This window comes from Dromiciops gliroides, chromosome 3 (assembly GCF_019393635.1).
Source record: "Dromiciops gliroides isolate mDroGli1 chromosome 3, mDroGli1.pri, whole genome shotgun sequence".
Lineage (NCBI taxonomy): Eukaryota > Metazoa > Chordata > Mammalia > Microbiotheria > Microbiotheriidae > Dromiciops > Dromiciops gliroides.
The window spans coordinates 105,382,620-105,408,846 of NC_057863.1; the positions used below are offsets into that span (position 1 = coordinate 105,382,620).

At 39.2% G+C, this 26,227-nt stretch overlaps 1 protein-coding gene across 1 annotated transcript in view; it reads right to left on the reverse strand.

Moving 5' to 3' along the window:
* The window catches only part of DIAPH3 (diaphanous related formin 3), a 449,127-nt gene extending 423,503 nt beyond the window's left edge, over positions 1-25,624 (reverse strand). Inside the window, 1 exon segment of the mRNA XM_043995139.1 lies at positions 25,508-25,624. The gene's annotated coding sequence lies outside the window, so the exon portion shown is untranslated.
* Positions 25,625-26,227: the final 603 nt, after the last annotated feature.

Consider the following 26,227-nt stretch of genomic DNA (forward strand, 5'->3'; position numbering starts at 1 on the left):
TTATGTTAGATGAACTTGAGTCAAGAGAGACTTGAGGCAAAAAAAAAATAATAATTTAGGAAATTGTTAAGGCCTAAAATAAGGTGGTAGTTTTGTGAGTGGAGATAAGGGGTCAGATGTGAGCAATATTGTAAAGATAAAACAGCAATACTTAACAACTGATTAGATGTGAGTTAAGTGAGACTGAGGAGTTCATAATAATGTCAAATTACAACCTAGCAATCTGGAAAAATGGTGGTGCTTTTGACAGAAATAGGGAGAGTAGAGAATACAAGGAAAAGATAACGAATTCCATCTCAGACAAGTTGAGGTTAGATGTCTCTGGGATATTGAGCAGGAAATGCCCATTAGAAAATTGCTGATGTAAGACTGAAGTTAAAATATGGACTGGGGCTTGGGATGGATGGATGGATGGATGGATGGATGGATGGATGGATGGATGGATGGATGGATGGATGGATGGATGGATGGATGGATAGGTAGGTGGATGGGTGTATGGATGGGTAAATATAGACATATATAGTACCCACAGTTAGAGGATGTGATCTGAATAATGATCCAGCAAAGATTGGTTAGACAAATGATTAGGAAACCAGGAGAGAGCAGTATCACACAAACCCAGGGACAGAGTATCTAGGAAGAGAGGTTAGTCAAAGTGTCAAAATGCAGCAAATAGGTCAAAAAAGATGAGAATTGGAAAAAAAAAAAAAAAAGGCCATTCAATTGGCCACATTAAGACATCACTGGCAAGGGGCAGCTAGGTGGCACAGTGGATAAAGCACTGGCCCTGGATTCAGGAGGACCTGAGTTCAAATTTGACCTCAGACACTTGACACTTATTATCTGTGTGACCCTGGGAAAGTCACTTAACCCTCATTGCCCCGCAAAAAAAAAAAAAAAAAAAGGAAAGAAAGAAAAAGATAAAGAAAAAGACATTACTGGTAACTTTGCAGGGGTAGTTTTAGCTGAGTGATGACATCGGAAGCCAAAGTTCACAGTGCTGAACAATCAGTGGACAGCCCCAACCTACCCTACACCAGTTTCCTAATTCGGGACTCCTCTTTATATACACTACAGTTCAGCCAACCTGGCCTTCTCTCTTTCTCACCCACTACACCCCATTTTTTATCTTCATGCTCGTTGTCTTGGCCACCTCAGCCCATCACACACACACACACACACCTATGATGAAGTCTCTCCTCACATCCATCTCCCAAAAAAATCTCTCACTTCCTTGAAGATGCAGCTCAAGCACCGTATTCTACAGAATGTCTCTCTTAGTTATTGGCTACCTGATATTTAACTAACATATTTATTTCATTATTCTGTATATATCTATTATGTTCACATAGTTCCTTAAGAACAGAAATTCTTTTTTTTTTTTGTGGGGGGGGGTGAGGCACCTGGGGTTAAGTGACTTGCCCAGGGTCACACAGCCAGTAAGTATCAAGTGTCTGAGGCCAGATCTGAACTCAGGTCCTCCTGACTCCAGGGCCAGTGCTTTTTTTTTTTTGGGGGGGGGGGGTCTCTTTTATTTTCATTCCCTAGCACAGTGCCTAGCACAGAGTAGATACTTAATAAATGCTTGTTGATTGCCTCATAGGGGAAAAAAATATTTAGTCCCATTTCTCTTCCACCAGAAAACCAAATATATGCCTTCATCTCAGTATCTTGGAATTTAAAGGCTAGAATGAACTTTAGGAATGATTCTGTCCAAACCTTCTTTTACAGATATGGAAATAGGCACAGAAGGGAGACATGACTTCTTCCACATAAAGAGGCTATTTAACCATTATCAGAAGGTAAGAAAATAGAAATGAAGCTAAAAAAAAACAAAACAAAAGATTAGATTATGAGAGGCCCTCAGAAGTTTATGTAACAAAGCTGAATAAAATAATAATAGATTTTCCCGAGGCTACTTTGGAACTAGGCAGTATTTATTTTGTATTTTGTTCTGGAAATTTTTCCCCTTCTCTCAGTCTAGCATTATACCTAAAAAAAAGGGCAGATTCAGCCTTCTGAATCTAATAAAAAATATTTAGAAAATATACATAGCAATTATAATCTCCCTACTTTTTCCAGGACCACTAACAATGTAAATTAATATATAATACAGTAAAATAATACATTTTTAAATTAACAAAGTGTCACTTATTGAGAGAGGGCTGGCAAACAATTTTTGTACATCAGCTTTTTTACAACTTTCTTTTTCAAATATGACAGGATACATTACTTGTTTTATTTGGTAATAGTTTTTTTTAAAAAATACACACACATAAATTGTCCCCACCTCAAAAAAATTACTTGGATTTGTAAATTGATATTGCCACCTACTAGATACTTAATTCCAATAAAAATATAGGGATCACTTTATCACTATGACACAAATCCTTTTGACATAAATTCAATTTCTGTGGCAACAACATATTGTGTTAGTTTTATTTTTTATATTTTATGACACATATTAATGGCACAGATAAATGTAATCTGTCATTTGTCTTTATTCCAAGTTAAAACTATATTGTACCATCTTGATAACATTAGTTTGTACCACTCACTGATAATTACTTACCATTATTAAGAATGTGATCACTAAAACACAAACATAAAATGACATCTGATGTTTACAACATGCAATTTTTCAAAAACTATCTAATCTAAAAACACAACAAATATTTCTTTTTTTTAACAGATGTTTAAATTAAGCTACTTTAAAAGAACATTTGCTGAAGTAGTGGGAGTTTACATAGCAAAACAGAGGTTGAAGGATTCCTTCCTTCCAGGCCCAATCTTTTTTTGTTTGTTTTTTGGGGTTTTTTTGTTTTTTTGGCAGGGCAATTGGGGTTAAGTGACTTGCCCAGGGTCACACAGCTAGTAAGTGTCAAGTGTATGAGGCCGGATTTGAACTCAGGTACTCCTGAATCCAGGGCCAGTGCTTTAACCACTGCACCATCTAGCTCCAGGCCCAATCTTGATGCCACCTCCTGCACAAAACCTCCCCTTCTAAGGGTCTTTTACACTGCCCCACCCCCATGCCCTTTTAAATATGCCCAGACCTACCATTTACACAGACCTTGCTGTCCTTCCGTGCCCCCTCCCCCAAGTCCCCCTTCACTGAACTGTAAGGTCCTTGAAAGTAACCTCTATTATTATACAAACATACTTCAGAGATATTGTCAGGTTCTGTTACAGACTACTGAAATAAAAACAAATATTGCAATAAGGAAAGTGACCCAAAATTTACACTATACTGTATTCTATTAAGTGTGTGCTATTATGTCTTAAAAAAAAATGTACATACTTTAATTTAAAAGTGTTTTATTGCCAAAAATTTTCCAACCATTTTCTGAGTCTTCAGCAAGTTGTAATCTTTTTGCCTGTCTTGCCTCAATGTTGATGGCTGCTGACTGATCAGGGTGTGTTGCTGAAGGTTGAGGGAACTGTGGCAATTTCTTAAAATAAGACAACAATGAAGTTTGCCAAATCGATAATTCTTCCTTTCACTTAAGAGACCATTGTAGGGTTATTATTGGGCCTAATTTCAATGCTGTGTCTCAGTGAATGGGGAGCCCCAAGGAGATAGTCAGTGGAGAAGTCAGAACACACACAACATTTATCCATTAAGTTCATCATCTCATATGGGCACAAGTTCGTGATGCCCTAAAACAATTAAAATAGTAACAAAGATTACTGATCACATTTCATCATGATATAAAAAATGAAAAAGTTTAGAATATTACCATAATTACCAAAATGTAACACAGATATACAATGTAAAGTAAGGACATGCTGTTGGGAAAATGGTGCCAATAGATTTGCTTGATTCAAGGTTGCTACAAATCTTCAATGAGTGTTTTGGGTTTTTTTTAAGCAGTATCTATGAAGTACAATAAAGCAAAGCACGATTAAAAGAGATATGACTGTGTCTTTCTTCTCTCAGCATCTAAAACCCTGCTTTCCTTCCATACAGAAAGTGCTTAATAAAGGTTTGTAATTTGCACACTACAGTGAAGAGTGTAGAGTTCCATTCATACCACAAGTTTCCTCTGTATGTGAATCCACAAGCAAGCACAATTGACTAAGAAGTGTCAGCAGGGGGACGTGAAGCCAGGTCTTCCTGATTCAAACACCCAAAGATACAAAATTAATTAGATTAAAGGTGGGATACAAAGATGTACTGGACCCAGTGGCCTCTGAGCTCCCTTAAAATTCTGAGATTCGGGACAGCTAGGTGGCGCAGTGGATAAAGCACCAGCCCTGGATTCAGGAGTACCTGAGTTCAAATCTGGCCTCGGACACTTGACACTTACTAGCTGTGTGACCCTGGGCAAGTCACTTAACCCTCATTGCCCAGAAAAAAAAAAATTCTGAGATTCATTGAACTTTTTCATATCTGGGATTATAAGAGAATGTGGTGTCTTGGTTAGGTGAATTTCCAGTTATACTGAAGTGGAAAATTAAACATAGAAGGGAGGCTTTGACTTTGTCTGTAGCAGAAAGGCTCTGGCTCAGTCCTGCTTCTCCTTTGTAAGGTAATCTCTGCCCTCATCCATGTTTGATAAACTTGTATGTATCTTGCTTTCCTGTAAAGACTATACCACTATACCATGCCCATTCTTTTTGTATATAACCAAGTGGACTAAAAGAATTGGGACCCATTGTCGGAGGTCTGACCCCGTGGGCCCAAGCACGTAAAAACTCTCTCTCCACCTCGAGTACCTGGCTGATTATTTACTGTGTCTATCCTGCCGTAACAATACAAGTAGTTTCCAAATGGTTTTGATCACATCCTTCTCAGTTAAAAAGTTTTTGAACATATACCAAATGAAAGTTTTACTTAAGTCACATAAATTATAAAGGTAACTCGTATACATGTACAACTATACTAATTCTGTACATTATGAAACAAAAAAGGTATTTTAAAAGTAGAAATAAAGATGAAATAATATTCGTTCCTGAAGTCAAAAGGATGTCCACAAGATTCTACTGGGTAAAAAAGTGACATGATCAGAAGTACACTTTAGGAAAATCACCTTGACAGCTGTGTGACAGATGGATTAGAAAGGGGAGAAAAGTATGGCATTCAGGCAACTATAGCAATAGTCCACACAAGAAGTGAAGAGAACTTAAGTAGGGTGGTAGTTGTTAGAATAGGAGATAATTACAATAAAATTTGGCAATTGGTTGGGATAGGTAGAATGATAGTTAAGAAATGAATGGGGGGGGGGAGCTAGGTGGCACAGTGGATAAAGCACTGGCCTTGGATTCAGGAGGACCTGAGTTCAGATCCAGCCTCAGACACTTGACACTTACTAGCTGTATGACCCTGGGCAAGTCACTTAACCCCAACTGCCTCACCAAAAAAAAAAAGAAATGACTAGAACACAGCTGGGTGACTTAGAAGGAGGGTAGTGTCCTCAAAAAAAATAATAAGTTTGGAAGAGAGGTGAGTTTTGAGGGAAAGATAATGTAATGAGATCTGATTACAACCCATTCATTTCCATTCTTCTTATGAGACTCACACTATCCCACCCAAATGGAAAAAGAAGGTGGGGGGTGGGACTATTATTATTAGTTCCAGGTCACTGCCATAGAACACCCTCAGAAAGGCAACTACCATAGCCACCAGATCATCTAGGAGACAAAGAGTAAATATACTCTTTTGGGGAGGGGGGAGGGAGTCCCCAAGGCTCCCAATGACATCACCCATCATACCCGTTTTTGTAGGTTCCCAGGCAGTAATTAGGTCATAACTGCTCTAAAGGGCCATGTCCTGGCTCCCAAGGGAGAAACTGGGACCTTGCAAAGCAGAGGGAAGGGAAGGAGTCCAGGAGCAAAGAGGGATAAGACTGGGTGTGATTTTATTAGGGTCAAGCCCCACAATTGAATGGGAGGAGACTAATCTTCCTACCCTCTGATTGTTATCACACACCCCTTGGGGTGGAGCAGATCCTCACTTTGGAGAACACTGATATAAATGACACTATATAATAATGATTCAAAAAAAACAGTGTCACAAGCATTACTTAATTAAAATTTCCAAGGTCATTTTCAGCTCTAAAAATTTTATGAATTCCAGATGCATCAGTACACCAGTAAACAACATTCAATTCAGAAGTGGGAAGGGGGATTAATAAACATTTATTAAGCTACTACAGGGCAACTAAGTGGCACGGTGGATAGGGTGCCAGGCCTGAAGTCAAAAACACTCATCTTCCTGAATTCAAATCTAACCTCAGACTTACTAGCTGTGTGACCCTGGACAAGTCACTTAACCCTGTTTGCCTCAGTTCCTCATCTGAAAAATGAGTTGTAGAAGGAAATGGCAAACAAATATCTTTGCCAAGAAAACCCCAAATTAGGGTCACATAGACTCAGACAGGACTGAAACAACTCAACAACAACAACAACAATAAGCAGTTACTACAAAGTGCCAAGCACTGTGTGATAAGAATAAAAAGGCAAAAAGGCAGTACCTGCCCTGAAGGAGCTGGGGGAGACAATAAGCAAAGAAATATGTACAAACAAGCATAAATAGTAAATAATTAACACAGGAAAGGTACTAGAATTAAGAAGGGCTAGGAAAGGCTTCGTGTACCTGAAATTTTGTTCAAATTTGAAGAAAGATGAGGGGAGAGCATTCCAGCCACAAAGGATACAGAGAAAATGTCTGGAGCTAAGAGATGAGTATCTTATTCAGGGAACAGTAAGAAGCCAGTGTCACTCTATCAAAAAGTATATGTTGAGGCAGCTAGGTGGCACAGTGGATAAAGCACCGGCCCTGGATTCAGGAGGACATGAGTTCAAATTTGACATCGGACATTTGACACTTACTAGCTATGTGACCCTGGGCAAGTCACTTACCCCTCACTGCACCGCAAAAAAAAAAAAAAAAGTATATGTTAAGGAGTAAGGTATAAGAAGGCTGAAAAGGTTGGAGGGGACTAAATTATGAAGGGCTTTGAATGACAAAACTTTATATTTGATCCTGATGGTGTTAAGAAGCCGCTAGAATTTATTGAGCGGAAGGATGACAAGGTTAGACCTGGGCTTTAGAAAAATCACTTTGGTGGCTAAATAGAGGATGGACTAGAATAGGGAGAGACTTGAGGTAGGCCGACCCACCAGTGAGCTGTTGCAATAGTACAAGGCATGAGGTGATGAGAATCTATACCAGAATGGGGACAGCATTAGAGGGGAGAAGGGGGCATGCACATTCATAAAATGTTATAAAGGTCAAACTGAGAGGCCTTCCCAACAGATTGAATATTTGGAGGTGAGAGACAGTGAGGATGACACCCAGGTTGAGGGACTAGAAGAGTGATATTGTCTTCAACAGAGGGTGGAGGTTTTAGGGAGAAAGATAATGAATTCTGTTTGGGAAATGTTATCCCATCTGAGATGTCTGAAACACAATTGGAGATGTGAGACTGGTGGTCAGCAGGGACATTAAGAAAGGGTAGTGTAACGATTGGAATAACGCCACCTGCTGGAGACTTACTGTAGAAGAGTTCTGCCCATGAAGCGAAGGTCTTTGAGGGCAAGACCAGGAGTCTTTTCTTTGGCATCAGGAAGTGACGCGGACTAGTGGGAGGAGGAAGGAAGAGACTGGTGCTCGGTCTCGCTCTCTTCCCTTTGGACTCTGGTGAAGAGCGGAGCTAGAAATGTGCTCTCCCTTTAATAGATAGGAATCTAGGCCTTTCTCTCTCTTTATCAAATTCTTATTCTCCTTAATAAATGCTTAAAAGTCTAACTCTTGCTAAAGCTTATAATTTATTGGCGACCACTCATTAGATATTTTAGACAGTTTAGCTAGAATTTTAGTCCTTAACAGTAGGTAGATTTGAGAATCATCAACACAGAGACGGTAACATGAGAGCTAACAGATCACCAAGCGAAACAGTATGGAGGAAGAAGATAAGAAGACCCAGAATAGAACCCATGGGAAAACCTTTTGATAAGGAGCATGCTCTGGATGAGGAAGATCCAGCAAAGGAGACTGAGAAAGAGTGGTCTGCTAAGAGGGAGCTGAATGAGGAGAGAGTGGCCTCCTGAAAACAGAGGGGAAAGATTATTAAGGAGAAGAGGATGGTCAACAGCATCAAAAGCTGCAAAGAGGAGGAGGAGGAGGAGAATGAGAAGTGAGAAAAGGCCATTGGATTTGCTGAGTAAGAGATCATTGGCAACTTTGGAGAGAGCAGTTTCAGTGGAATGATGAAATCAGAAGCCAGACTGTAAGGGGTCAAGAGGAGAAAAGGTAGAGCTACCAATTATAGAAACATCCTTTTCAAGGAGTTTAGCCACAAAGGGCAGAAGCACTAGTCTAAAGACTCTATAGATATTATCTGGCATTAGCAGTAACAATATTTATATAATTCTTTAAAGTTTTCAAAGCTATTTACTTACATTATCTAATTAGATCCCCAAAACAACCCTGTGAGCTTAGTGCCATAGTAATTATTATTATCCATGCTTTACAGAGGAGGAAATAAGACTTGGAGAGGTCAAACAAGTACTAATCACAAGAGGTGGGATTGAAATTCAGGTCTCTCCTGACCCAAAGTCTAGGACTCTTTCCATTACACCATACATCCTATCTGGTGAAGGAAACATTGAACTTAGAGTAAGAATCCCAACTCTGATGTTTACTACTACTTTGGGAAGTCAGTTAACGCTCTGCTAAGCCTCAATTTTCTCATCTGTAAAATAGAAATTGTCATACTATGCACATCAAGAACTCCTGGACTTTAGAAATGTGAGCTATCAGAATCACATGATCAGCAAAAATGGTAATGGTTGTTTTCCGTATAAAATCCCTCCATGCAAAATAGCCCAAAACACTGTGCCAAATCTTTAGCCATTAAAACTTCAGCAAGTGGGGTGGCTAGGTGGCTCAGTGGATAGAGCACCGGCCCTGGAGTCAGGAGTACCTGAGTTCAAATCCGGCCTCAAACACATAACACTTACTAGCTGTGTGACCCTGGGCAAGTCACTTAACCCCAATTGCCTAACTTTAAAAAACAACAACAAAAAAAAACTTCAGCAAGAAAAGAGAAAACAGGAATATCTCCATTTCCCGAAATACCTCAAGGACCAAAATACAGAAAAGCTCTCACTTAGACAAACCTGTGCTACCCAGGTTGCCTACATTCAATGCAAACAAGCTAAAAGCCTTGTGCATCAATCTGGGGCTAAGAGAATCTATCCTGTCCCTTGAGAACAAAAAACTCAATAGGAAAACAAGGCATCCCATAACAGGAGAACAATGATCAGCAAGACCTAGGTGATGGAAAGGGGATGGAACTGAGACAGGAGTCACCACAGTGCAAAAGACTTCTAGAGAAAAATTTCCATGGAGCTATAAGGCAGCTGCAATTCCATTTCCCCAGGGATTGGCACAGTATCTAGCACATAGTAGGCACTTAATAAATATTTACTGACTCTTCCCATGGAGCTTCCACACACCAGGGACCCATATATCACTCATAAATTAGCCTTGAGAAGGGATATGACCATATAAATGATTGGAATACCTGTTCTCAATAGTAAACAGGTACAGGCATAGCTCATTTTATTATTCTTCGCTTTATTGAGCTTCACAGAGATTGCTTTTTTTTACAAATAGAAGGTTTGTAGCAACCCTGCTTCAAGCAAGTCTATTAGCACCATTTTTCCTACAGCATGTGTTCACACCATGTCTCTATATCACATTTTGGTAATTCTCACAATATTTCAAACTTTTTCATTATTATTATATCTGTCAAGGTGATCTGTGGTCAGTGATCTTTGATGTTACTATTGCAATTGTTTGGGGGCACCACCAACTGTACCCATATAAGATGGCAAACTTAACTAATAAATGTTGTATGAGTTCTGACTGTTCCACTGACCCAGCCAGTGAGCAGCTATTAGCATGAGACAAGACCCTCTACCGGAAAAAAAAATTCTGACTCACTGAAGGCTCAGATAATGGTTAGCATTTTTTTAGCAATAAAGTATTTTTAACAAAGGTATGTACATTGGGTTTTTTTAGACCTAATATTAATATACACTCAATAGACTACAGTATAGTGTAAACAACATGTATATGCACTGGGAAACCAAAAAATTCATGTTACTCACTATATAGCCATATTTACTTTATTGCAGTGGTTGGGAGCTGAAACCAAACTATCTCCAAGATATGCCTGAACAGCAGCTCAGGGCCAAAAATAAGAGCCTTAGGGATTCATCCACAATGGGACATATATTATGATCCAACAAAGAATACTACAGGGGTCAAATAGGTGTTATAAAAGAACAGTGCCATGAAATCTTAGGGAGAAAAAGGCAGTCCTGGAGAAGATGGTAGTCAACAGTGTGAATTCTAAAAAGAAGACAAGAAGAATGAAGACAGAAAAGGTAATAACTGGCACCTAAAGGCCAATTGGTAACTGGAAAGAGTTCACCTGAAACCAAACAGAGTAACAGCTATAAAGCCTTTTGCAAACCTTAAACTATGGTTCAAACAAGATATAAAAATTTGGGGAGGGAAAGCACCAAGATTAAGGAGGACCTGGAAATACCAATAAAGAGTTTTCTTAAATGAACAGAAGGAAGTTCAAAGGCAGATAGCAGTATGGCTATGGAATGAATGTGTTGAATTTATTATGTACTTGTTTAAAAAAAAAAAAAGATGAACGTAACAGATTCACAGTTTCATATACAAAACTTTCTGTTCTTTATCTATTGAAATTTTTTAAAATTTGATTGTCAAATTCAGAAGAAAAAGTAAGTTTTAAAAATAACATAAGTTGTAGCATAACAGTAATGCAAATCTAATACAAAATCCACAATTTGGTTTTGGGATGAATTTTCCCATCACATGTAACACTGCTACCTAGTATCTGTGTAAATAAATAAGTAAATACCTAGCCTCGGCTCTCAAGATTTTTCTTATGAGCTATCATTTTTCTATAGAAGGGTAAAAGTGACACTTTTTGTAAGATATTTGAAACTTTACCAACTTGTAAAGCATATATGTGTGTGTGTATGTGGTGTATATATACACATATGTATGTATGTACATATATAAATATATGTGTGCACGTATATGATATTTTGAAGATTATGGGTCTATGATTATGAAATAAGGCTTCTGAATGCTTAGCTCTTTCATATAAACTTAAATGCTAAACAACTTTACTACCTTCAGAAAAGTACCCTATTATTGAGATGAGAGTCATTTCACTCAGGAATTTAGCTCAAGAAAATAAATCATGAAGAAACTGACAAATAGAGGCTGGAAGAAATAAACTCTAAAAAAAGCACTAAAAAATAAACTGTTTGGGGGCACCTAGGTGGTGCAGTGGATAGAGCACCAGCCCTGGATTCAGGAGGACCTGAGTTCAAATCCGGCCTCAACTACTTGACACTTACTAGCTGTGTGACCCTGGGCAAGTCACTTAACCCTCACTGCCCTGCAAAAAATTAAAAAATTAAAAATAAACTGTTTTATCCAAATGCACATGAAATGGCTATTTCCACCATAAGCAGGTCTGCTAAAATAATTTTTTTTAAGTGAGGCAATTGGGGTTAAGTGACTTGCCCAGGGTCACATAGCTAGTAAGTGTTAAGTGTCTAAGGCCGGATTTGAACTCAGGTACTCCTGATTCCAGGGCTGGTGCTCTATCCACTGCGCCACCTAGCTGCCCCTAAAATAATTATTTAAAGGATACTGAAGACACTCTCAAATGATGTTACCAATTTGTATCAGTATTTTTGTCTTTGTAGCCCTATTGCTTAGCACTGTAACTTTTATATATTCTACTTAATTTTTTCAAACAATTGAATGAAAGACTGACAACCCAAGTATTACCCAACATCAGATAAAGTAATCTTGTTAATTGGATGCACTACACAATTATGTTCCATTTGTTCATGGGGTAGAAATTTCCTGCATGGATGCATATCTGCAACTTGTCTAATTCATATTGAGAGTAGGAGGAGGGAGGGATTTTGCTGAGGACTGAAAGGTTAAGTGATTCGTCAAGATCATACAGTGAGAGGTAATCTTAAAGACCTAAGTAAGATCCTCCTGATTCCAAGGCTGGACTTCTAGATACCACCCCACATTAAGTCTCATTCAAATCCACACAAATTCTACACCACAATTTAGATAAAATTCAGAATAAGCTGTATAACCTTTCTTCAAAACTGATTCATCAAATTACCTTGTACCTCTGTCCCTCTTTAAATTATCAGAGTTTTCCTCAATAGATTACATTTTACTTGCTAATGTGTTTGAAATTCTACCAGGATCATGGGACAGTTTTTTAAAACTTGGTAACAAAACTGCACATCAGACTCAGCAAAATCAGACCCACAAATTGAATATAATTATCATCATATTTACATTTCTACTGTAGTTGGAATTTGGCACTCAGACTTTCTTTCCACCCACAACAGTTCCAAAGGACACATGATGAAAAATGCTATTCACCTCCAAATAGAGAACTTATGGACTCAGAGTGCAAACTGAAGCATTTTTTCCTCTTTTTTCTTGTCTCTCTCCCTTCCCTGCCCCACCCCCCCCCATATCTGACTAATGAGGAAATGTTCTGCATGACTTCCATATTTGTAATGGGTTTTTGTATTTCTCACCTTCTCAATGGATGGGGGAGCAATGGAGGAGGGAGAAAACCTAGAACTGAAAATATAAAATTGAAAAAAAAAACTGTTTCATCCTCCAGTCCTGGCTTTGGATGCTTTTCATTTTTGACTTGTCAAATGTCCTAGTTTTGCCCACTTATCTTAAATAAGCAATGGTTGGGGCAGCTAGGTGGCGCAGTGGATAGAGTGCCAGCCCTGGATTCAGGAGGACCTGAGTTCAAATCAGGCCTCAGACACTTGACATTTTACTAGCTGTATGACCCTGAGCAAGTCACTTAGCCCCAGTTGCCTCACCAAAAAAAAAAAAAAAAAAAAGCGCAATGGTACAAAAATATACTTAAAGGTTTGAGTTGTGTTTTTTGGTTTGGTTTGGTTTGGTTTGGTTTGGGGGGGTTAAATAGATACCAGTTATTTTATTTATACTCTTAAAAGGCAGCCCAACAAGGTATAGTGTACATTATTGTCTGTATTCAATGACTAAGCCTAGACAAGTTTCTTGGTCATATTTTCCATTAGGCTGAATGATTCCAATTGATAGAGTACAGAGCAAACATAGATAACAAAACAGGTGGCTTCCTGAGTGCATTTACCTACTACTTCTGTTTATTTTTTCAAAGAACCTCTTGTACTGTTTTATAAGATCTAAGATTCCAGGAATGAAGTTTGAGAAATATAGCTATTGAATAATATCCATCAGTTAGTTGATACTGGACCACTATCAGTGGCCTAGTCAAGGTTTGAGTGTCCCTCCCTGCCTTTTTTCTACCACAACTCTCATTTGCTGTACCTAAAAAAGAAAAAGTGACTTTGTGGTTATTAAATATATTTTAACTTTAAAATTCTCTAATAATGGATTAGAACAGTAGTTCTCAACATGTTGTCTAGGTAACTGTGAGGTGCCCAAGACCTTTTCAGGAGTCAACAAGGTCAAAACTATTTTCATAATAATTCACCATTTTAATTTCTACTGTGGCAAATATCAATAGATATAATCCACTTAAACAAAAGCTCTTAAGGTGGTAAGGGGAGTTGTTCTCAATCACTTTTAAGAATATAAAGGAGGGGGCAGCTAGGTGGCGCAGTGGATAAAGCACTGGCCTTGGATTCAGGAGGACCTACCTGAGTTCAAATCCAGCCTCAGACACTTGACACTTAACTAGCTGTGTGACCCTGGGCAAGTCACTTAACCCTCATTGCCCAGCCCCAAAAAAATTTAAAAATAAATTTTAAAATTAAAAAAAAAAAGAATATAAAGGAGTCCTGAGACCAAATAGTCTGAAAGCTGCTGGATTAGTCATTTTATCTAACAAGATGAATAAACATTGAAGCCCAAACCAGCACCAAGAACACTACTCAGGATCAGAAACCAACAGAAAGTACAAGAATCAAATTAGTCTGGCTACCAGTATGACAGCCAAGAGAAACCAGAAGTGGGCTACATAAGATTAAAGCTAGGATATGTGCCAATTTTGTCCAAATTTTAATCAAATAAACATTTGTGTTGGGGCAGGATTATCTGTGTGTGTGTGTGTCTGTGCCCATGCATACACCTATCTCTCTCTGTTATCAAGTACATTTGGGAGATTTTTTTAAAGTCATGTTCCTTTCCTAATGAGTTTTTACAATATGTACATATGGAATACAAATGGAAAGAGAATTTGGTGGGATCATTTGGAAAAAAAGATTTCTTCCAAGTGGCAAGAAAGGCAAACTAATGGTTTTTGAACGCACAGTATTTTACTAAAGCAGCCATCACTGAGCTAGAATGGCAAGGAATTCCAGATCTACATGATATTTTCAATTTTAATTTATTGAATTATCAAATTTTTCATTGATAATGAATTATAATTGTTCTTTTGACTTTAAATTCAGTCCATTTGGATAAAGAACAGTTTAATTATGGCAACCATATTAAATTTACCACTTAACTATCCTTAAGAGGTCTTCTAAGGTTCCTTCTAGTATCAGAAAGATAAGCAGTGGTCCAGCCACCAAAGACCCTGTCCTTCCCACCTCAGCCCATCAGAATATTGGTTCTGCTTCTAGATCAGTTCCCCAAAGCCATCATCTAGGGAATCATCTGACACAGAAAGAAGCCAGACATCCCATCCAACAGCCACTTCCAAAGCAAGCAAGCCAGCCTAGCTGAAGCACTAAGGCAAGAGACAAGAGGTAGCACGGAATAGTCAAGTCAGACCACCATAATTACTCCCACCACAATGGAGACACCCTAGGACCTTGAACCAAAAGGCCCTGGAAATAGCAGAACCCTCTATATTCCTACTTCCAGTATGGGCTTTTCAACCAGCATTAAGGGGACAAATGCCTGGGAAGAAGAGGCCCACCTATGTCATCTGGACTTCTAATTTCACTGATTAAAGGGAACTAAAAAAGTGAGGAAACTCCCTCTTCCAATGCAGGTCAGCACCTCCTCTGTGACTTATAGTCTAAGAAACTTGTCTAAAAACATTAATGCACTACTGGTGGAGCTGTGCATTGGCCCTGCCATTCTGAAAAAAAAAAGTTGGAACTATGTCCAAAAAATGACTAAAAAATGTGTATCCTTTGACCCAGCAACACCCCTATTAGGCCTATGCCCCAAAGAAGTCAAAGAAAGGAAAAGGCCCCATATGTGCCAAAATATTTAGAACACCTCTTTTCACAGGAAAAACCATACTTAAATTCACCAGGATGATGATAAAAATAAAGATTAGACCAGTGATTTTGTTGGTATAAAGAAGACTCACCAAGTGGAATCTAAAAAGAAATTTGCTTTTTTACTTCAAGAAGGAAGTAACATAAACAAGATGCTAAGAGGATGATGGAACAATTTTAAGGCCCTTTAGAAACACATTAACATACAAACATTTGATACAATTGTAAATCACTCCTCTGACCATTATGGTAGAGTTTCAAGGAATCAGTCCAAGTTATTGAAGGTACATAAAGTAACAAAACTGAACATTCCTAAAATACTTTTAGTTGTCGTGGTGTTTCAATCATGTCCAACTCTTTATGACCCTATTTCGGGCTTTTTTTTAGCAAGGGTACTACAGTGGTTTGCCAATTTCCCTTTCCAATTTATTTTATAGATAAGGAACTAAGGCAAACAGGGTTAAATGACTTGCCCAGGGTCACACAGCTAGTAAGTATCTGAAGCCACAGTTGAACTCAAGCCTCATTCGCTATTCATTGGGCCATCTAGCTGCCCCTTAAAAATTTAGACTTTTTACTAATTCAAATTCATCCTCTCCACAATTCAATTAAATTAAAGAAATTTTAATGTGAAGGAAAGTCAGTATTTATTGAATAACATTTGAGAGCCAATTAAGTAACCCAACACAAATAAAAAAGAAGATGTTGGGGGGGGGGGGGACCAGAAGAGAAATTTTCAAAAAAGATTCCAGCATGCCTTTTAAAGAACAAAAACTACAGCAAGTATTCTCAAATAGTTTAATTGGTCATTAAAATGACCAATTAACTGGTCATTTGAGTGTTCTGGTCCCAGTAATTCAACTCAGCTAAACTTTTAAATGACCCCCTACATTAATAACATTCATTACAATATACCATTTGGAAAAATTAGTCCCTTTGAATTAAGATGTTTCAGTGACACACTATTAATAACAGCAAAAGGCACCTTTGTAGATGGTGTTCAAAGACTAGTCCATACTTTGATCCTCAATATCCCATGAAGTTAAAAGGTTATGTTTAATCTATATTTTATAGATCTAAAAGTCAAATCAGTTTCAGAAATCAACAAGGAAGACTGCACATATTCTGTAAGCAATCATTTGTTTTCTACTTTGGAGGATACCCTGGGCTAAAAGTTGGGAGATAATTACTCTAGTGTGACATACAGCAGCAAGCACACTATACATGTATTTTAAAATTTATGTTACATATAAAAAAATGAAATTCATTTTATAGGATAATAAATAAAGATACTAGCGTGCTGCAATAAAGTTATGCCATAAAGCAAAGTTAATTCAAGTCAACAACAATAAAAGCATGAGAATTTCAACATTCTACAAACTGAACAATGGCATTTGAAGCAACAATTCCTACAGTAATTTCATGGAAATGTAGGGTACCACAAGGCTGTAACTAATATGTTTCCTGGAGCCATAATTAAAAGTATGTATAGGTTGTTTTAAGCAATTAAGCTAGTTCCAAATCAACCAGTCCTTTCTTCTATTTTTATCCTTAGGATTTGTTATTTTCAGTCCTGTCCAACCCTTCTTGACCCCACTTGGGGTTTTCCTGGCAAAGATAATGGAATAGTTTGCCATTCCCTTCTCCAGCTCATTTTGCAGATGAGGAGACTGAGGCAAAGAGGGTTGAGTGACTTACCTAGGGTCACACAGCTAGGAAATGTCTGAGGCCAGTCCTTAGGCTTAAGAACTACAAAGATATTTGAGGGAGAGAATGGATTAACTAAAACTACTACAAAACTACTTTGCTATTGTTTTTGTTTGTCCTCTGTTCCCATAGAGGACCTTGACATTGGGAGGTGATGTCATGACTTGTACTAAATTGGACTTAAGTGAGAGAGGCCTATGCAAGGTCAACAACCTCACTCTCTCCTCCAGAGCCATCTGGGTCCAGTGGCAAGATATATATCAGGATGACTGGAAATGGTCCCAGATGCTTAAAGCAACTGGGGGGTTAAGTGACTTGCCCAAGGTCACACAGCTAGTATGTGCCTAAGGTGAGATTTGAACTCAGTACTGCCCACTTTGGTGTTGTAATAAAAAGCACACTGAATTTGGAATCCAAAGACCTACTTGAGAGGCCACATAAGCACTCAACCTAAGCCTCATTTTTCTTATCTATAAAATATAAATAATATTTGCACTACCAACCTCACAAGGTAATTGTGAGCATCAAAGAAGATAACCAATAGAAAGGGCTTTGTTAATCATAAAGGGCTATATAAATGTCAGCAGTTTTTATTAACTGCTTTCACTGTACCAGACAAGCAAAATAGACCACTCAATATTCTTTCACAGATTAAAAACATAAAAACTGCTTTGGAGATTTTTTTGTGACAAATAAAAGAAATAGCTAAAGTGATTCCAGGCCAGTTGGTTCATCAATTATCCTAAGACTTGACTGAAGAACCTCTTAACTTGTTTTAGTTATATCTACTAGGCTTTCTACTACCCCTCACAGAATTCTCAAAGTTACAAAGCCTAAAGTTCTGGAAATCAGATCTCCAATTCCTTACAACCAAAAATTCAAATTCAGGATTCAAAGAGGTAGAAATGATAGTCTCGGGGAAATTTTTTAAAACAGAAATTAACTCAATAAAAACTGTTCTTAAGCACTCACCTCTATGCAGGACACTGTGTAGGGATAAGATAAAATCAAGCTCATCCCTGGCCTTAGGGAGCTTACTGTAATATCAACCTTGATGAAAACTCTTGATTCCTTTTTCTGAAGGACAAATCTTCAAAGTATAAATTAGCAAACCTTCCACAAACAAATAAAAATAAGTGGCAGTAGGGAAAGAAGTATCTTTAAAAAAAAAAAAAAGACCAAAGAAGATCTGCAACATCCTGAATGGACACACATGAGGACAGGGATAATAATTATACAGGATAAGGTATGGAGATCACAGATCCACTGAAAAATGTCTGTAAAAATCCCATAACAAAATATTCTACCCCTGTGCTTCAGTTTTCTCACAAGTGTTAACAGTATAATCTGGAATCTGTCTCTATGAAGATACTTGGGGACTGCTCCAGAAGGCCAAACCTTCAATGTGAGGCAGGACAGAGGAAAATATAGTCCTCTTTGAACATATATCATATATATTTGTATGTGTATGAGGTGTTATGGGGAGACTAGCACCTCTGGGGCTCATCCACCCTTGGTGTCCAACCAGTCACCCAACTCTCAACATGTAGCTCCAAGAAGCTATAGCATGAAGCTGTTGCATGCACAGTGGCTACACCCTGTAAACCATCTTGCCAGAGGCTAAACCAGGTTGACAGGCCTCAAACACATTGATGACTTAGAAGGATGCCTACCCCAAGCATGTGAGGACTCCTCCCCACCCACCCACCCACCTATCCACAATGGGGAAATGAGAATAATTTGTTCCAATAGCCATGAAGGTGGCTGAAAATGGCCCTCTGCTTGGTAAAACATGCTAAGGTAATCTACTTCATCCCAGGCCATCACCAGTCACCCTGACTTTTGTCTTACCACTGAACTTCAATGACTGTGGGAGAGTAAGTGACTTTGTGCAACTCAGCCTCACTTAAATCCAATTCACATGCAAAGCCAGACAACACCAAGGATAAAAAGCAAAATGACCTAACAATTCATCTAGACTACCTTATCTATCCATACAAATAACCACAAGTAGCCAGATAAAATAAAGTCCTTGTGGGCAAGAATTTTTTTTTTGTTTTGTTTTATCTGTGTATCCCCAAGGCTCAAGCAGCTCTCTCTGCATGTAGACTACTGCTATAAGCTGATTTGTCTACTTCCTACCTAGTCCTGAGATTTAGCTACCTGTGAACTCCTGACGGACAGTTTTTTATTTGTTGTTCTTTCTCCTCAGGCCCTGCCAATTATCCCTCTAACCACCATCTCATGGAGCTTTGGCAGCTAGGATTCAGAGCCTAAATTCTTCGATTGTAATTGACCTTTTTTTCCCTAAAGTCAGTGTCTGTCTCTGTCTCTGTCTCTGTCTCTGTTTCTCTCCCTCCCTTCTCCTCCTCCTCCTCCTCCTTCTTCTTCTCTCTCTCTCTTTCTCTCTCTCTCTCAACTATGTTATTGATTGTATTATAATTGTTTGTAGATTTCTTATTCCATCACACTAGACAGTAATCTCCTTAGGGCAAAGCCTGTTCAGCATGATTGTCTGAGTCTGACTGGCTTTCAAGAAACACATATAAACGCCTCTAATCTAACTGAAGGGTTTATCAACAGTGGAAAAAGAACTGATCCAACCATTCTGGAGAGCAGTTTGGAACTATGCCCAAAGGGCTATAAAGCTTTGCATACCCTTTGACCCAGCAATACCACTATTAGGTCTGTATCCCAAAGAGATCATAAAAAAGGGAAAAGGATCCACATGTACAAAAATATTTATAGCTGCTCTTTTTGTGGTGGCAAGGAGTTAGAATTTATGGGGATGCCCATCAATTGGGAAATGGCTGAACAAGTTGTGGTATATGAATGCAATGGAATACTATTGTGCTGTAAGAAACGATGAGCAGGCAGATTTCAGAGAAACCTGGAAGGACTTGCATGAACTGATGATGAGTGAGATGAGCAGAACCAGGAGAACATTGTACACAGTATCAACAACATTGTGTGTTGATCAACTGTGATAGACTTGATTCTTCTCATCAATACAATGGTCCAAGATAGTTCCAAAGGACTCATGATGGAAAAGGCTCTCCAAATCCAGAAAAAAAAGAAAAGAACGGTTGAATCTGGATGCAGATTAAACCATACTATTTCTATTGTTTTTGTTGTTGTTTTTCTTTTTTGAGGTTTTTCCTTTTTGCTCTGATTCTTCTCTCATTACATAACTAATGCAGAAATATGTTTAATGTGATTGTACATAAATAGCCTATATCAGATTAGTTGCTGTCTTGGGGAGGGGGGGGAGGGAGGGGAAGGAGAGAGAAAAATTTAAACTAGAAATCTTATAAAAACAAATTATCTCTAAATGTAACTTGAAAATAATAAAATATTTATATGGGGAAAAGACAGTGGAAAACATACATGCACACACATACACACAGAATACAAGGAGACATGTTTTTCTGTCTCAGTACCACTACTGGGCACCAGTCTTGTTCTGCTTCTGAGAAACTTAATGCCCATAACTAAATCCAGAAAATGAGTTCTATTCAGAAGGTATAGTGAAAGTGATTCTTTGTGGGTTTTTAAATGAGGTAGGCAAAAAAGAGCACCAAAGACCCCAGGTATCTTTCAATATAATAACTATGAATAGGTTAGTTAAGAATACAGAGATCTGTTGAAATCCTTCATTGTTAGAATCTGAACCCATGCATTCCAGCTGCTTGTCTACTTGTTCCTCCAGAAGGAAGAGATCTAGTCTAACCATCCTGTCCCACTGGTATAGATAGGAAAAGCTCTGGTCTTGGAATAAGGAGAGAACTCTCTCATACTTATTAACATTACTAACTCATACTTACTAACATTATATAGCCATGAACTATAGAGTCATGTCACTTAACATGTACGCACCATAGTTTCTTTCTGTATAAAAATAAGGATCATATCACCACCTGTGCTATCAACCTCATAAGGTAGTTGAGAGGATCAAATGAATGAATTAATCTATGTAGAGAGCTTTGCAAAGCATAAAGCTCTTAAAGCAGGTTCTTGACATCACCTATGCTGGCTCGCGATAAAGAAATGAGGGATTCCAATAAATGGTGAGGAAGAGAAAGATCCATTCTAGGCTTGGGAGTTACTATGGGCAAAAACATGGAGACCAGATAGGGCAAAGTGATAATGAGAAAGAGTAGTCCAGGCACAAACAAAGTGCTATGGGAATTCAAAAGAGAAAAATATCTTTTCAGGGGGCTAGAGGTTAGGGAAGGCTTTTGAAAGAAGATAGTATTTTATCTAAGCTTTATGGGTAAATAAGAATTCAAATTCATATAGCCTGTCAAAGTTAACAGAATACCTTGCTCACAAGAGCCCTATCATTATTTTACCCATTTAACAAATAAGCAATCTAAGGCTTTGAAAAGTAAAACAAGTTGCCCATTGCCACAATGCTAATAAGTGTTGGAACTGGAAACTGAAGCCAGGTGTTTCAGTTAGTTCAGACATGCCCTCTTTATGGATATGTGGTAGGATTTCAACAAATATAAGGAATGGGGAGTTTTAACACTGAAAACAGTGTGAGCTAAAGGCAGAAGAATGTGGAAAATATATGGGAGGGAGGGAGGGAAGAAGTAGACTCATGCAGTCCAGTTTGGCTGGAGTTTTAGATTATATGGAGTGGCTTTTAAGATAAGGCTGGAAAAGCAAAGTGTTACCAGATTGTAGAAGGCACTGAATGCCAGGATAAGACATCAGAACCTTTTTCAGATTTCTAAGGAGCCACTGAAGGATTTTGAATAAAATGACATGACCAACTATCTGTGCATAAAAATTAAGCTGGCATGGATCTGATTGTTAGCGTATAGAAGAGAATGAAGGCAGGAAGAATATTTAGCAGGCTTTATACTACAGTAGTTGCAATGGGAACAGAACTGGTAGGAGGGATTCAGAAGACATGAAGGGAAAAAAAATAACAGGCTGTCAGGATATGATTTGGCAGGTAAAGGAGGAGGAAATCAAAGATAACACCAAGGTTTGAAACATATTTACATAGGCAAATTGTAGCGCTGCTGATAGAAATTCTAAAAGAGGAATAGATTTTAGGGAACTAGTACTTTGGACACAGAATTTGAGGTGTCAGTGGAATATGAGGTAGAAATACTTATAGGCATTTGAAGATGTGAACACTAGTGTTGCAAAAGATTGTTTATGAGGTCACTGAACGCAACATATTACGCCAGGAAACACAAGAGGACATGCCAAGTTTAGGTGAAAATACAATCTCTGTCTTGCTAAACTTATTGTTTACAGAGATATGACAATTACTAATTCCTATAATGCAAAATTACACTTAAGTGACATTAGAAGGTTGAAATGCATTCTTCCCTAGAGAAATCATGTTAAAAATGATGGACAGGTGCTCAGTTTAGCTCACAAAAGCATATTATCCCACCTAAGCAGACGTGTGCTGACAAACTGGCTCTCTAGAAAGAAAAAAAAAAGTATTCAGGACACACTTTTAAGTTTAATCTACCTTAATAACATTTTCTGGGAAGCTAGGTGGCACAGTGGATAAAGTTCCAGGCCTGGAGTCAGGAAGACTAGAGTTCAAATGCAGCCTCAAGTCACTTAGTAGCTGTATGACACCAGGCAAGTCACTTAACCCTGTTTGCCTCAGTTTCCCCATCTGTAAAATGAGCTGGAAAGAACAAACCACTCTAGTATCTGCCAAGAAAACTCCAAATGGGATCATGAATAGTTGGGCACAGCTCAATAACAATAACAAAAACATTTTCTCCATTCCTTTCTTAAGTACAATCAACACAATAATAAATCAAGCCTTGACCTGTAGGGTTTGCCAATTTCCACAGTGTAAATGCTCACACTGAAAACTTAAGAACTGTTCTCCTAAGTTTGAGCTGGCTCCAGCACACTTGTACAAGTAACCCATATTATAGCCATCATGCAATAGAAAACAATAGAAAACTACCATTTATAATATGACTAAGTACAATAATCTGGGTAAGCAAGCAAGTAAATGGTGTAGTGACTGGAGGACTTGGACTGGGTGGGAATCATTAGTACCCGGATTGAGAGACCTAACCTACCCAGAAAGGAGCACAACCATTTTCCCTGTGGTGAGAAGCTTCTCCCTTTCACCCTGGAATATGTCTCATTGATTCTCTCTCAATCCCATCACACCCCATCCAAAATTTCTGCAACAACTTTTTCTCAACCCACAGTAACATGAGAATGTTGTTGCTTCATACTATTTAGTGACAGTTCAGGATTTTTTTTTAATGGGTAAAAAGGTAGAAGGGCATTTCTGTTTACTGTCCAGGATGAATTTGACTGTGGTAAAGCAGAACAGATGAGTTTGTTGCTGAATGAAGTCGACTCCATTCCAAGACTAAGTTATTAAGTATAAGGCTCTGTGCTAGTCTTGGGATGTCCTCCCAAAAATCCTCCACAGGCATCAGTAAAATGACCATGTTGGTCTCACTAAAGCTTCTCCACCCAATTCCGTGTTATTTTGCACCTATGGCATCATCTAATCACCCTACCCCTTTATTTCAACAGTGACGTCCTGGAAGGTAGATATTATTATCATCCCCATTTTACAAATAAGATCTAAGGCAGACAGAGGTGAAGTGATTTGCCCAGGATCACAGAGCTAGTAAGAGACAGGGACCATATTTGAACTCAGGGCTTCCTGACTCCAAACCCAGCACTCCGTCCACTGTGCTTTTGCAACAATCCAGGCAGAAAGTAAAGAAGGCCAAAACCCGGTTAGTAGCCAGGTGAGTGAAAGGATCTGGGCAAATGCAAGCAAGACATGTTGTGGAGGTAAAGCTAGAAAGACTTAGCAATTCATTGTATGTGGAGGTGATTGAGAATGACTCAGTCTGGAAACATAGGTGACAAAAGGTGAAAATGGAAGGATGTAGGAGCCCTTGACAGAAACAGGAAAGTTGGGAAGAAGGGTGGGTTTCAAGAGAAAGATAACAAGCTCCACTCTGAATGCCTTGAGTTTGAAATCTCTACTGCACATCCAGGTGAAGATATTCAACAGGAAGCTGCAAATCATTTTCAGAAAGAATCTGAAGATGCTGTGGTGTAGTGGATAGCACAGATGGGAAGAGAACTAAGGAAAAACTAACTGGATTCAAAGTCTACTCCTAACAGTGACTCAAGTCTCTTACATCAATCACTTAACCTCTCTAGAGCTCTTAAGTTGTAAAGAAGGTATGTTGGAGTTCTTTATACCATAGGTTCAGAACCTATCCATATCCTGTCTTACAGAGCGATGTTTATTGAAGCCCTGAGATTTCAAGTCCAACCTCATACCCTTACTAGTTGTGTTACTCTGGGCATGTCACTTAACCCCTGTTCCCCTCAGTTTCCTCAACTGTAAAATGGATAATGGGACCTACTTTACTTCCCAGAGTTGTAAGAATCGAATTAATCAATATTGTAAAGTACTTTGCAAATCTTATAGCACCATATAAATGCTAGCAATTATATAAATATAAAAAGAGAAGAATGCCCAGGATACAGCCCTGTGGTATGCCCACACTTAGCTGGAAAGATGATGAATCAGCATTGGAAACTGACATTTAACCCACCACATTCCCCATCTGTTATTATTTTCATATATATTGTAACTTTGGTCATAATATGTATGCAACCCCTGTTATTGCTAACCAAACAGTTTTATACAAGCCCTATTATTGCTAACCAAAAATTATGTTTAATGACACACTAATACCTTTGGCATTTTTATTTCTTAAAGCAATGAGTCACTACTAGTGTTTTTCCATAAATTCATAGCAATGTCTACTTATTTGTAGCAGACATCATTCATATGTGTTAATGCTTCTGGTATACCACAAAAGAATTTTCTATATCACTGTATCAAATTGAAAAGTCAAGAATAACCCTCCAAGTTGGACTCACCCTAAACAGAAAGAAGGTCTAAGATTCTATCAGGTTGGTAAACAAGAGACAATAATAATGGCTAAAAAACTTCCGACCTGGAAATAACAACAAGATGACAGACAACTGCAAGACTGCAAACCTATGTCTTCTTCTGCCTAGACTTTTCCTTGCTGAGTGTTAATGCCAGTAAGTTGGAAAGTTTCATATATTTTCGACTCCATTCCAAGATGATATAAACGCATTCCTCAGGAATGACTACAGGACCTGCCTGCCAAGTTTTAAAACTAAACTGTCTCTAATCCCATCATGCAAACTGTCTAAGCCGACTGAAACAGGCAAAGTAACTGAAAAGCTCTGAAACATATGAAAAGTCAGCAGCGACAGGAACGTAGAGGCAAGCTGACCCTACATGGTGTTGCTCTCCCTAGGACCGGCGGTCAAGCCAAAGCCAATAACTAGGAAGACACTCCCCGTCCCTGAGGTCCCCCGGTGTTAGCCACCACCGGTGTAGGAGAAAATCATTAGGGTGGGCTGCGGGAACAAAAACTCAGCATTCAAATCTCTGATCAGATAAATAAAGGGCGACACTTACAAACTTGGCCCTTTTCTCCCCCGGCTCCTCCGAGGGCGCGGGGCCCGGTGCGTGGCCCTTCCGCCGCTGCGGTTTGGGGTCCCGGCCACCACGACACGAGGACGAGGACGACGAGGATGAGGAGGACGAAGACGAGGAGGGCGCCCCGGCCAGGCCGTGCGGCTGGTGGGGACGCCGCGACCGGCTCCTCTCCATCCTTCCCGGGTTCTGCCGGCGGAGTTGGAAAAGAGGGCGGCAGCTCCGCCCGGCGGAGTCGGGGTTGGGGGGGAGGTGGGACTGCTAACTAGCCACGCGTCGCGCTGCCCCGGGGTCCAAGACGCAGGCCAGAAGCCGGGGACACAGATCGACCCGATCTCGCCACCACGAAACCCCGGATGCAGCCAAAACCAACCGTCACCGCCGCCGCCGCCGCCACCGCATTCCGAATACTCCCGCCACCATCGCCCCGCCCCCGGCGCGGCCAATCCGGAGCCTCCCGGGACGTGACGCGTAGGCGTTAGAGCCCGCCCTCTTTTCTCGGAGCGTAAGTTTATTGGTCGGAGTTGTCAAACCGGTAGCTGAAAGCTAATCAAGGGCTTATGTGTTTTATGTACTTAGTTGGATGTGGCACTGCAGCTCTTCCTCCTGTCCTCGGAGGGGGCTGTGACTCAAAACACTTTGCACTTCAGCAGTCGGGTCTTACTGGCTAGCTCTTGTCCCCTCTGGCCAACCTGTTCTTTC